This window comes from Trachurus japonicus, unplaced genomic scaffold, assembly GCF_045865225.1.
Source record: "Trachurus japonicus isolate A0001 unplaced genomic scaffold, Traja_1.0 AP030037.1".
In the NCBI taxonomy this organism is placed as follows: Eukaryota; Metazoa; Chordata; class Actinopteri; order Carangiformes; family Carangidae; genus Trachurus; species Trachurus japonicus.
The window spans coordinates 66,943-77,275 of NW_028220170.1; the positions used below are offsets into that span (position 1 = coordinate 66,943).

At 42.3% G+C, this 10,333-nt stretch overlaps 1 pseudogene across 1 annotated transcript; it reads left to right on the forward strand.

Annotated features, from left to right (window-relative positions):
- Positions 1 to 7,976: 7,976 nt before the first annotated feature.
- LOC146960750 (CAAX prenyl protease 2 pseudogene) lies at positions 7,977 to 10,230 on the forward strand (annotated as a pseudogene). Its single transcript, XR_015035375.1, has 3 exons — positions 7,977 to 8,352; positions 9,941 to 10,043; positions 10,147 to 10,230. The product of XR_015035375.1 is annotated as a CAAX prenyl protease 2 pseudogene (transcript).
- Positions 10,231 to 10,333: the final 103 nt, after the last annotated feature.

Consider the following 10,333-nt stretch of genomic DNA (forward strand, 5'->3'; position numbering starts at 1 on the left):
TTATCCAATGAGGAGAGAGAACGGCATAGAGCAGAGTGGGTCTGGGGGTGTGGCTGCCACTTCATTGATACTGTGAAACTTCACTATCACAATGATGTTTACACAATTAAAAATCCACTATCAGTTGACTTCTACTGTGAAGGTCAGGTCACATGACTTCCTGCTCTGAAGATGTCTGAGGATTACTGGCTTGTAAATGAAGAAGGTCTGAACGTCAGACTCCTCAGTGGAAACAACATGTTTCAGGGGGTCGAGCAGCCAGATGCCGTGGACCAAGACCATGAGGACGTCGGTCCAGGACGAAGCCACTGAGGAGGAGGAGGAGGAGGAAGTGAGGAGCTGCAGCCAATCAGAGTGAAAGAGCAGCTGGAGGTGGAAACCAGAGGAGAAGATGAAGCAGGAGGAGCTTCCTCTCTCTGAAGAAGGTCAGTGTGCTGATGAGCAGAGTCTCTGCTGACACCTGGTGGGTTCACACAGGAGTCTGGTCCTCCACCTGCAGCTTTACTACTGCTCCATCACTGTGGTCTCCACCACAGGAGCCAGACCAGACACTGGAGAAGCACAACAACGATCCTGCACAGAACTGAAGTCGCCTCCACATCAGTGAAGCTCCATGTCCCAGTGAGTCACAGACAAGAGACAATCTAAATCTACACTGAAAAATCTACACACAGACATACACTACATACCCTCTGTGTTCTTAATTCCTTTATGAATAATGACACCACAAAGAACAGCAGCAGCAACAGACAGGAAAACCATGGAAACCAGGAGAACCTTGAACCCGACTGGAAGACGTCCTGTAATCGACACAATCAACAACAATATGAGATTGGAAAATCTTTAAAAAAAAACAAACTTTAGAGTTAAAGTCGTTCAGAAATGAAACATGAATTAGATCCCACTATGGATCTTAAAATTAGTGTAATCACTCATCCATTAGAAGATGTAGCCCAAACTTTGTGCAAAATTCTACTTTTAGGTATGAATGAATAATGGTTTCTGTAAAGCACTTTGGGTGCCTTGAAGGGTGCTATATAAATCCAAACCATTATTATTATTATTTAAATTGAAAGTGGGGTATTTTATTTGCATGTTAGAAAAAACAGGCGCACGAAATATGCATCGCGTTGTACACGATTCATCAGCCAATGATATCAGGACCTGAGCTGGACAATATCCAATCAAATTCCGCCCCAGGACAAACGGCATTTTCTGAATGACTTTAATACTACTGTCACACACCCCTTCTGTTCTTCATTTCATATATGAGACCAACAACACCATAGGTCAGCAGAAGCAGGAAATATAGCAGACCCATGACACCAGTGGCCCTGCCTGGGTGAAGTTCTGTAATTGAGACAAACAACATGAGATTAGATGTTAGTGTTGTTGTCAGTTGACAGTTAAGTGAGTTCTTTTATCAGCATGAATGATCAGACCAAACGGAGATTTAAAGTCTTGGTCATGTGTCAGAGGTTGAGGCTCATCACTCAGTGACAGTTGAAGAGCAGCTACAGCAGCAGCAGCACATGAACCGGTCACTGTGAAGCTCTCATCACTCTGCACACACACCACAGCTTCACAGTGTGACAGCTCCTCTGGACTGACTGGACTCTACAGAGCTGTGAGGCTCTGCTCCTCCATCACATCTACATCACATCTCAGCTCTTTAAAGTCTACTCCATTAATTCAATCAAAGGAAAAGGCCAACTACGTGAGTGAGGGCGTTCATGTACGCAGAGTGGTATACACGATGCAGATCAACTTCCGCGCGTGTGAACGTTCGATTAACAACATTTGTCAAATAATGACAGATGGGCGTGCACATGCTGTACGACAGTACGCAGCTTCTTGTTACGCCTGAAATACAATCTGCACGTAAAAACGCACATGCACACACGCATAACAAAATGTATTAAGTTGATCATGCATGTACACACACGTTGCTGCATGTGTCATTGCTTATATTGATATTGATGGGACCCTATAAAACACACACACTACGTACCCTCTGTGTTCTTAATCCCCTGGTGAATCAATACACTGCCAATAACAAGAACAGAAGCAAACATGGCCGTAGAAACGACCAGGGCAACATTGTACCAGACAGAATGAAGTCCTGTAGTCGACACAAACAACAACATGAGATTCACATATTAATAAACAGTAAAACAACATTTCTGATCAAGTTGAGTTCATTTCAACTCGTGCGCACACACACACACACACACACCCTACCTATAAGCTTCAGGCTGATAGTGCAAACACCAATCAGTGACAACTGGAGACAAAGGACACCAGCGATAACGATGTTCCAGTTCACAGGACGTTCTGTAGTCGAAACAAAACAACAACATGAGATTAAAACATCACTATAAACAATAATGTGAAACATTAAAACTAGGGCTGTCTATTGATTTAAAAAAATTAACTAATTAATCGCACAATTTTCTGTAATTAATCGTGATTAATTTGGCAACGAATAAACTGCATTTGTCCTCTTACATCTTGCGCTTGTAACGAATATTTATTCATGTATAATCATCAATTTAGTGTGGAATAAACACAAACAAAGTATATTTAAATTCAAAGACTATTTTAATGGCTTTCTTTAAACTTAGTTTCTCTCCTGTGAAGAACAAATCTGGCATGAAAAAGGCCACCTGCTTATATTCTCCAACAGAAATAATAACAAAACAACCCCTACATGTGTTGAAGTGCAGGTTGAATATCAAAACCATCAAGACCACTCCAGACCACTTCTGGGCATGCGCCAACATATTTTCTTTTCACTTTTTTCCTACCAAGCTGTGCTGCGGACGTGCACAAAAAAACGACCACATCACTGAATGTCCCTCTGTAAATTAAATTGAATAGCTATAGACCGATCGGTTCATGGTTTTATGTATTAATCTGTAGGTGGTGATTTGTGTACATCTCCAAGGCAGCGCTGCTCTTCTGTCCAATTCACACATGAAGCTTCACTTTTCATTCAAACAAACTCATTAACAACTACACAAACATTCAATAACTAATCTAAAAAGAATTAAACCAGCCGGCGGTAAACCTCTAAAGACCTGTGGTTAAAGCAGAACTATGCAAGTCGGCCGGAAATAGCTCGCTCCTTTGTTGGTTTCTCTTTTTTTCCCTCTCCAGGGCTCCCCCACAGTTCTGGGAGGCACATGTCACTGTCGTAAAAAAAAAAAAAACTCGCCGCCACCACCTCCTCCACCCCCTCCCTGCACGTGCTTGTGTTTACTGCTGAAGGTAGAGAGCGGTGTTTGCTAAGCCCTGCTAGCACGGAGCTAATGCTAACACGGAGCTAACGCTAACACGGAGCTAACGCTAATACGGAGCTAACGCTAACACGGCCACACACAGACAAAGACACAAAGACACAGACATACACACACACATGAATAAAGGTTCCAAAACGCGAAGGCGTGTGTGTGTCATGATGTATTACATTATCTTATAAAAGATCCATGGTGTGTGTGTGTCCGTGTTAGCATTAGCTCCGTGTTAGCCACAAGCCGAACTTCTAAACATTTCATGTTTCCATGGTTTCCTCCGACTTTCCGAACTCAAACCAATCACGATTCATGACATGCATGAAGTCATCTGCATTCTTATCTCGTACTGCCGTAAGGCAGTTTCTCGCGATAGTTCTATCCATTGATGAGATTTGGGACACCGAGACGGAGGACTGATCTTGCAAGTGCGGTTTTCAGCCAGTGGGGGGGGGTGAGCGCATTGGCCTAGACCCCATTCACCTCATAACAGGTCACTCAACCATCACAGTGTCTCTGAGCCACAATAATTACAGCCGAAATCCTGCATAGTTCTGCTTTAAATTAATCAACCCTCTGTCTTCCCCTAGGACGACGCAGTGTAACCAGCTCCACAGACCGGGCTGTTGCTTCTGTGAAGTGAAGAATAACAGCGCTACAGCAGGTACATGCTTTACCTGCACATGTCACCTAAGGTTACGGGTCAGCCACCACCGGAAGTGAACAAAACGGCATTAATTGCGTTAACTTTGACAGCACTAATTAAAACACATTTCTGATGAGTCTATGTCCTCTGACCTTTGACCTGCAGTGTTACTTGACTCTGCCTCTCCTCTTGCCCCCTCGCTCTGAGGATGCAGGTGTAGCTGCCACTGTCTCTGGTGGTGGGTCTCCTCAGAGTGAGGCTGAGGTCTCCGGTCCTCAGAGCGTCAGTCCTCATGGACGTCCGTCCTCTGTAGTCCTGGTTCTGGTCTCTGAGTTCGTCTCCGTCCGGCTGAAGCTGGTGGACGGTTGAAGGACTGAGATCGGAGCGGCTCCACACCACTGAAGGCTCGTCCAGTTCCAATGTAGGAAAGTAACAGGGCAGCAGGACAGACTCCTCCCCCTCATATATCTTTACAGCTGAGGCATGCTGGGAAACTGAGGACACAGACAGAGGTGAGCCAGAAACCAGAAGATAATCAGACTCTGATGAAGATCCAGTGTTTGGCCTGGAGCTGCAGTGAAACACTGACTGTCATCAACACGGACTTGAGGAACCAATCCTGTCCACCTGTGGGACGGGGACGGGGCCACATACACCTGACAGCTTGTTAGAAAGAGTTAGAGAGTTAGCATTAGCACAACGACCAACACTGTCACCCATGTTTCAAGCTAACAAGCAACAAGATGCCAATTGTATGTTTTCTAACAAAAAGCTTATTATGCTGACCATTTTGAAAAAGAAAACTTTATACACTGAAAATATGCTAACCATGCTAACAATTCTGAAATGATGTCACTTAACACACAGGCGACTGTGAAAAAAGCACAACAGCGTCTCCATTTCCTAAGACAACTGAAGAAAAATTATCTGTGTCAAAAGCTGCTGGTGTCCTTCTACAGGTCAACAATAAAGCATCCTGACATACTGCATCTCTGTGTGGTTTGCAGGGTTCTCTGCTGCAGACAGGGAGGCTCTGGAGAGAATCATCAAGACAGCAGAGAAAACCATTGGTTGCCCCCTCCCCTCTCTGTCAGACATTGCACACTCCCGCATTCTCTCCAGAGCAGAAACCATCAATAAGGACAATTCACACCCAGGCGCTAAAGGTCCACCAAATCCAGAACCACCAGATTTACAAACAGTTTCTTCCCAAATGCCATAACACATTTAAATAAATAGAGATGACAACCCCCCAGTCACCCTCTCATTCATGAACATTACACTGTTGCACTTTCCATTTCTTGCACTCTCTGTATGTTGTTGGTTTTATTTATTTTACTATTTTACTATTTGTTGATTGTATATTGAGTACCCAGTGGAGTAGCAACATGATTTCGCTGTAGTGATGTATAATGACAATAAAGGTTTTCAATTCAATTCAATTGTGATCCACAGTCACACAAAGACATGGTCAGCACTGGAACAGATCAGCTGACCTGACAAGTGGCTTCATGTCACATGATGATGAGACCTGTTTCCACTTCCACATCATGAAACTTTACAGAATTTATATAACTGACATGGTGTCATGGTGATAATAATTACTGATGGCAGGCAGCTTCTTTGGGGGAGCATACGTCAAAAGTCTGACTGCCCATTTCTCCAACTACCCATTAATCCGAGTTATTCTAGAGAGTTAGGGTTACTTAAATCGGAGCAATGGGAGGTTGGATTAATGGACGCAAAAATTAAGAAATGTATGGTCGGAGAAATGGGAAGTCGGAGAAGTGGGGAGACGGAGAAATAGGAAGTCGGACAGACGCCATGTGCCCGCTTCTTTGATGCTACTAGAGATGAATCTGTAGTGTTTTTGTATTTGTTCTCTTGTATAGACCTAATTACCCAGAATGCTTCAGCGATGAAAGGTTTGTTTCTAACTCAGGTAGGCTAACTCAGTTTCTTTCACATTAAAAAGCAACATGCGGTTCAGAAGCAGGACAGAGACACAGCTGAGCTTTACACCTATATCAGATAATCTATTCTCAGACATGAGTCAAACAGCCAGAGTCTTTGTGTGGTTTATTTAAATGGAGTTAGATTAAGTTTTCTCACCATACAGCAGTGTCACAAAAACCCCAATCATCTTCATCTTCTCTAAAAACTACAGTCTCGTCAAAGCTGCTTCTTCTTGGTGTGAAGGATCAGAACTGGACTGAACCCAGACTCTGCCGTAACAATTTTTTTTTTAACTTTCAATTTCAAAAGGAAGTGAAGTGAAGATGGACTGACTCCCACAGACTGTCAGCTGACAGAGAAGACTGAGGTTGACCACTAGCTACTTTATTTCCTGTTGAGTCAACAAATGCCTACATATATCTGCTCATAAATACAATATCAGTGATAAATACAAGTTGAATGAATTTATTAAAGATGTGGAACAAGATATAAAATCAACATGGAACTCTAACTCTAATGTTTTGTAACATAGAGAGACTACATCTGTTGTTTCTATACACAATATTGTGTTGCATAATAGGTTTATGAACTTGTGAATATATCTGGTTTTCATTGTTTTTTCATGTCACCATGAAGCCTGTACTTAAATTGATGGTGCTTTGCACAGTATTTTGTTGTGTTGTTGTGTGAACAAACTTGGTGGATTGCCCATAACGAGGCCTGAGGTTTAGCTGCAGTAACACAGGTTCGAGACTTTTCTTATAGGTTATTTTTCCAGTACAATAGTGTTTCTATCACAATTTCATCCCAGAGGGCTTATTTTACTTTATTTTATTTTTCTACCATTAATAAACCCTGGGAAGCCTATATGAATTCGTGCCTCTGGTTATAGAAATATATTTTGTTGTATAGCGAATTTTCTATCCATACAGATGAGGCATACTTAAGTGTATAGGCATATTTTTTTTTGTAAACTTTAAGTTAATTTCAGTAAGAGCCGAGTGAGATTTATTAAACCATCATAATTACTCCTTAGCTGTTTGATTAAAGGTGTACAGAAATGGCCGTTTGTGTAAGCAAAATTAATTTGATTGGTCGTTATCGAGCGGGCAGGATATTCAAAGCTTGGGGCGAGACCGAGCTCCGTGTGTGTGTGTGTGTGTTGACGGATTACGGATCCAATATCAGTGGCTGGTGAATCGTGTACAGGCTGACGTATAATCCCTGCGCCTGCATTATCCAATGCGAAAAAAAAAAACACACACTTTCATCCTGGATTTACTCAAAAATAGAATTTTGCACAAAGTTTGGTTTACATCGTCTGATAGATGAGTTATTACACTAATTTTATATATAGGCTATATATAGCTTTATTTCACACACACTCCAAGTCCAACAATTGACACAAACAAGAAAACATAGACAAACAATATAGACAGCACACATTCTGTCCACACACAAACTAAAAACAGTACAGGTGTTTAGACCAGTATTTCCAAAACATGGAAGTGAATTTCGTGTCACTCTGAGTTGGGTCAGTCAGAGACATTATAATTCCATTTTTTGATCGATACAATCTGCAGATAAATTTATAAATACAATTTCTTAACAAAGCATTGAATGTGGGGACATTACTGGACACAAACAAATGGCTTGCACTTTCCCAAAGGTGGATACTTTAGCAAGATATGAAGGGCGTCATTATAGGCAACCTTGATCTTGTTCATCTTACCTTTACTATAATTGCACCAGAGGTGTGCTGTAGGCTATATAATGGTGTACAAAATGTATGACCCAGAGTGGGCTTAAATTCAATTTTCGTTTCTGTACACCTTTAAAATCTAGTTAGGTTTATGAACAACATCAAAGCATACAATTCATCAACATTATACAGATCAAATTTATTTTTGAAATGTGTTTACTTTAGGTGTTGGTATGACAAGAACAAGACCGAAACTAAGAAAAGGTGAAGTACCAGAGAAGCGCCACATGATGGCGGTAACTACATCCGGCGCCTAAAAACACCACATAAGAAGACGACGGCGACGAAGAAGATAGAAGCTCTTTTGATGACGCACAAATACAGCGACGGGGAAGCTAGCTAGGTTAGTTTACGTTTCGAAAGTGGAGCACCGACAGCTCTCCGGCTCATGTTGGCGGCTCGTCTGTGCGGTTAGACGGTCCAGCGGCCGTCCAGGTGCCCGGTCCGTGCTCGGTGTGGGTGTCGGTGTCTGAAGCGGCTGCAGCGGCTGCGGAGGCTCTGGTGGTGGTGGTGGTGGTGATGGCGGAGGAGCAGCAGGACATCTCAGCTAACCTCCTCCAGGGAGAGGAGGGGAAACCCGGCCAAGGCGACTTCGCAGCGCCGGACAGTCTGTGCTGGCTGTCGGTGCTGTCCTGCCTGCTGCTGGCCTGCTCCTATGTGGGCAGTCTGTACGTGTGGAGGAGCGACCTGCCCAGGTGAGGACACACAGTGAGGACACACACACATACACACACATCTACAGTACAGGCCAAAAGTTTGGACACACTCAATGCATTTCATTTATTTTCATGACTATTTACATTGTAGATTCTCACTGAAATTCCACTAATGAACCCTGACAAGGCTGTGAACCTGTGAAGTGAAAACCACCTTCAGGTCAGGTTCACCTCCTGAAGCTCATCAAGAGAATGCCAAGAGTGTGCAAAGCAGTGATCAGAGCAAACGGTGGCTACTTTCAAAGTGAAACTGTCACATTATATAGGCCTATATGTCCATTACACTCTGAATGAAACATCCCATGTCTTTATTTATTCAGTTTATTTTAATAGTAATAACTATGACTAACATTCAGTGAAGACCTAAAAATCAGTATCTCCAAAATTGAAGTATTGCAAAGGATTTTTTTTTTTTTTTAAAGCGTCTTTAATATAGAAATGTTGGCTTTCTGAAAACTATGTCCATCTATATGCACTCAACACTTGGTTGGGGTTGAACTACTGGGAATTGACTTTTCCGTGATATTGTAATGTACTTATTTGTTAATGGTGAGCCCCCCTGACACCATCCCTGACTTAGAAACTAGAATTGCAGGAGGCAGAGATAGAGATAGAGGAGGAGGAGGAAGAAGGAGAGGAAGAAGAAAGTAGTTTTGGTGCCTTCAGTGAGAATAAAGGAAACACATTGAATGAGAAGGTGTGTCCAAACTTTTGGCTTGTACTGTACACACACTGATGACACTATGACACTTCACTAAGTGCAAATCGCTTAATTAGCTCGTAACTTATCACAGCTAGTAAGGAGACCAGATTTCTGAAATGAAAAATCAGGGGAAAAGAGTGAAATTATGAAATAAATAACATATTTTATTGTGACTATGTGTGTGTTAAAGAAAAGGTGCAGCTAATAAGAAGTTTTAAAAGTCCCAACCTTTGTAAAAGTCTCTGTATGAAATGTGCCACAGACCATGTGCTATTATGTGTCACTTTCTACTGCAAAGAAACTGAAACTGAAACTGATTAACCCATGCAACAGCATCAGCAAGAAACAACATGCTACTGTATTAAAATGAGAGAATAGTCTGCTCTGATGAAGCTACTGCAAGAACTGTTGTTTATTTTGTCATATGACGTTTCCAGCATTTAGGCTAACATTAGAGCTGTAACAATCAAAGCCAGAAGAAAGTTTTTTTTAATTTATTATTTATCCCTCATTAATGATCAAAATCGGGGACAGTGTTGGTTTAAACACAAAGTTAACAGCTTCACTCTGTGTATGTGCTTCTTAAGACTGATTGTAATCAAAGACTGTATACAAAAGAGTTTGTGACACATATTTTATTGAATAGGCTAACTGAATTGAATTGATCATGAAAGAGGTTTATTTGGCTTAAATTGTGTAATCTGTGACATTGACGCTAGGTTAAGATTGTGACACATAAGGAGGTTTAGTTGAATTAGAGCTGTAAATGACAGGTTTGATCACATATTGATTATTGATTGATGAGTGTAACATGGTCGGAGCTGCACGTCCGTCTCTGACTGTTGGTCTCTGTCCGACCCTCAGGGATCACCCCACGGTGATAAAGAGACGTTTCACCAGCGTGCTCGTCGTGTCGGGCCTCTCTCCTCTGTTCGTGTGGGTGTGGAGGGAGTTCACAGGAGTCAGGGTGAGTCGCACGCTGAACCAGGTGCTGCTGTCTGACACTTCACCTGTTATTAGACTGAGCCTGACTGTTCTTCTCTCTACTATTGTGTGTGTGTGTTTGTCAGACCGTTCCGTCGTTACTGGCTCTCATGGGGATCCGGTTCGAGGGTCTCATCCCCGCCATCGTCCTTCCCCTGTTGCTCACCATGGTAAGAAACACACCGACCTCACATAATGCTGATGGATGTGGTGAAGGTGACAGTTTTTTAGAAACTTCATTAAGTCAACATGGTGCAATACAAATCAATACAC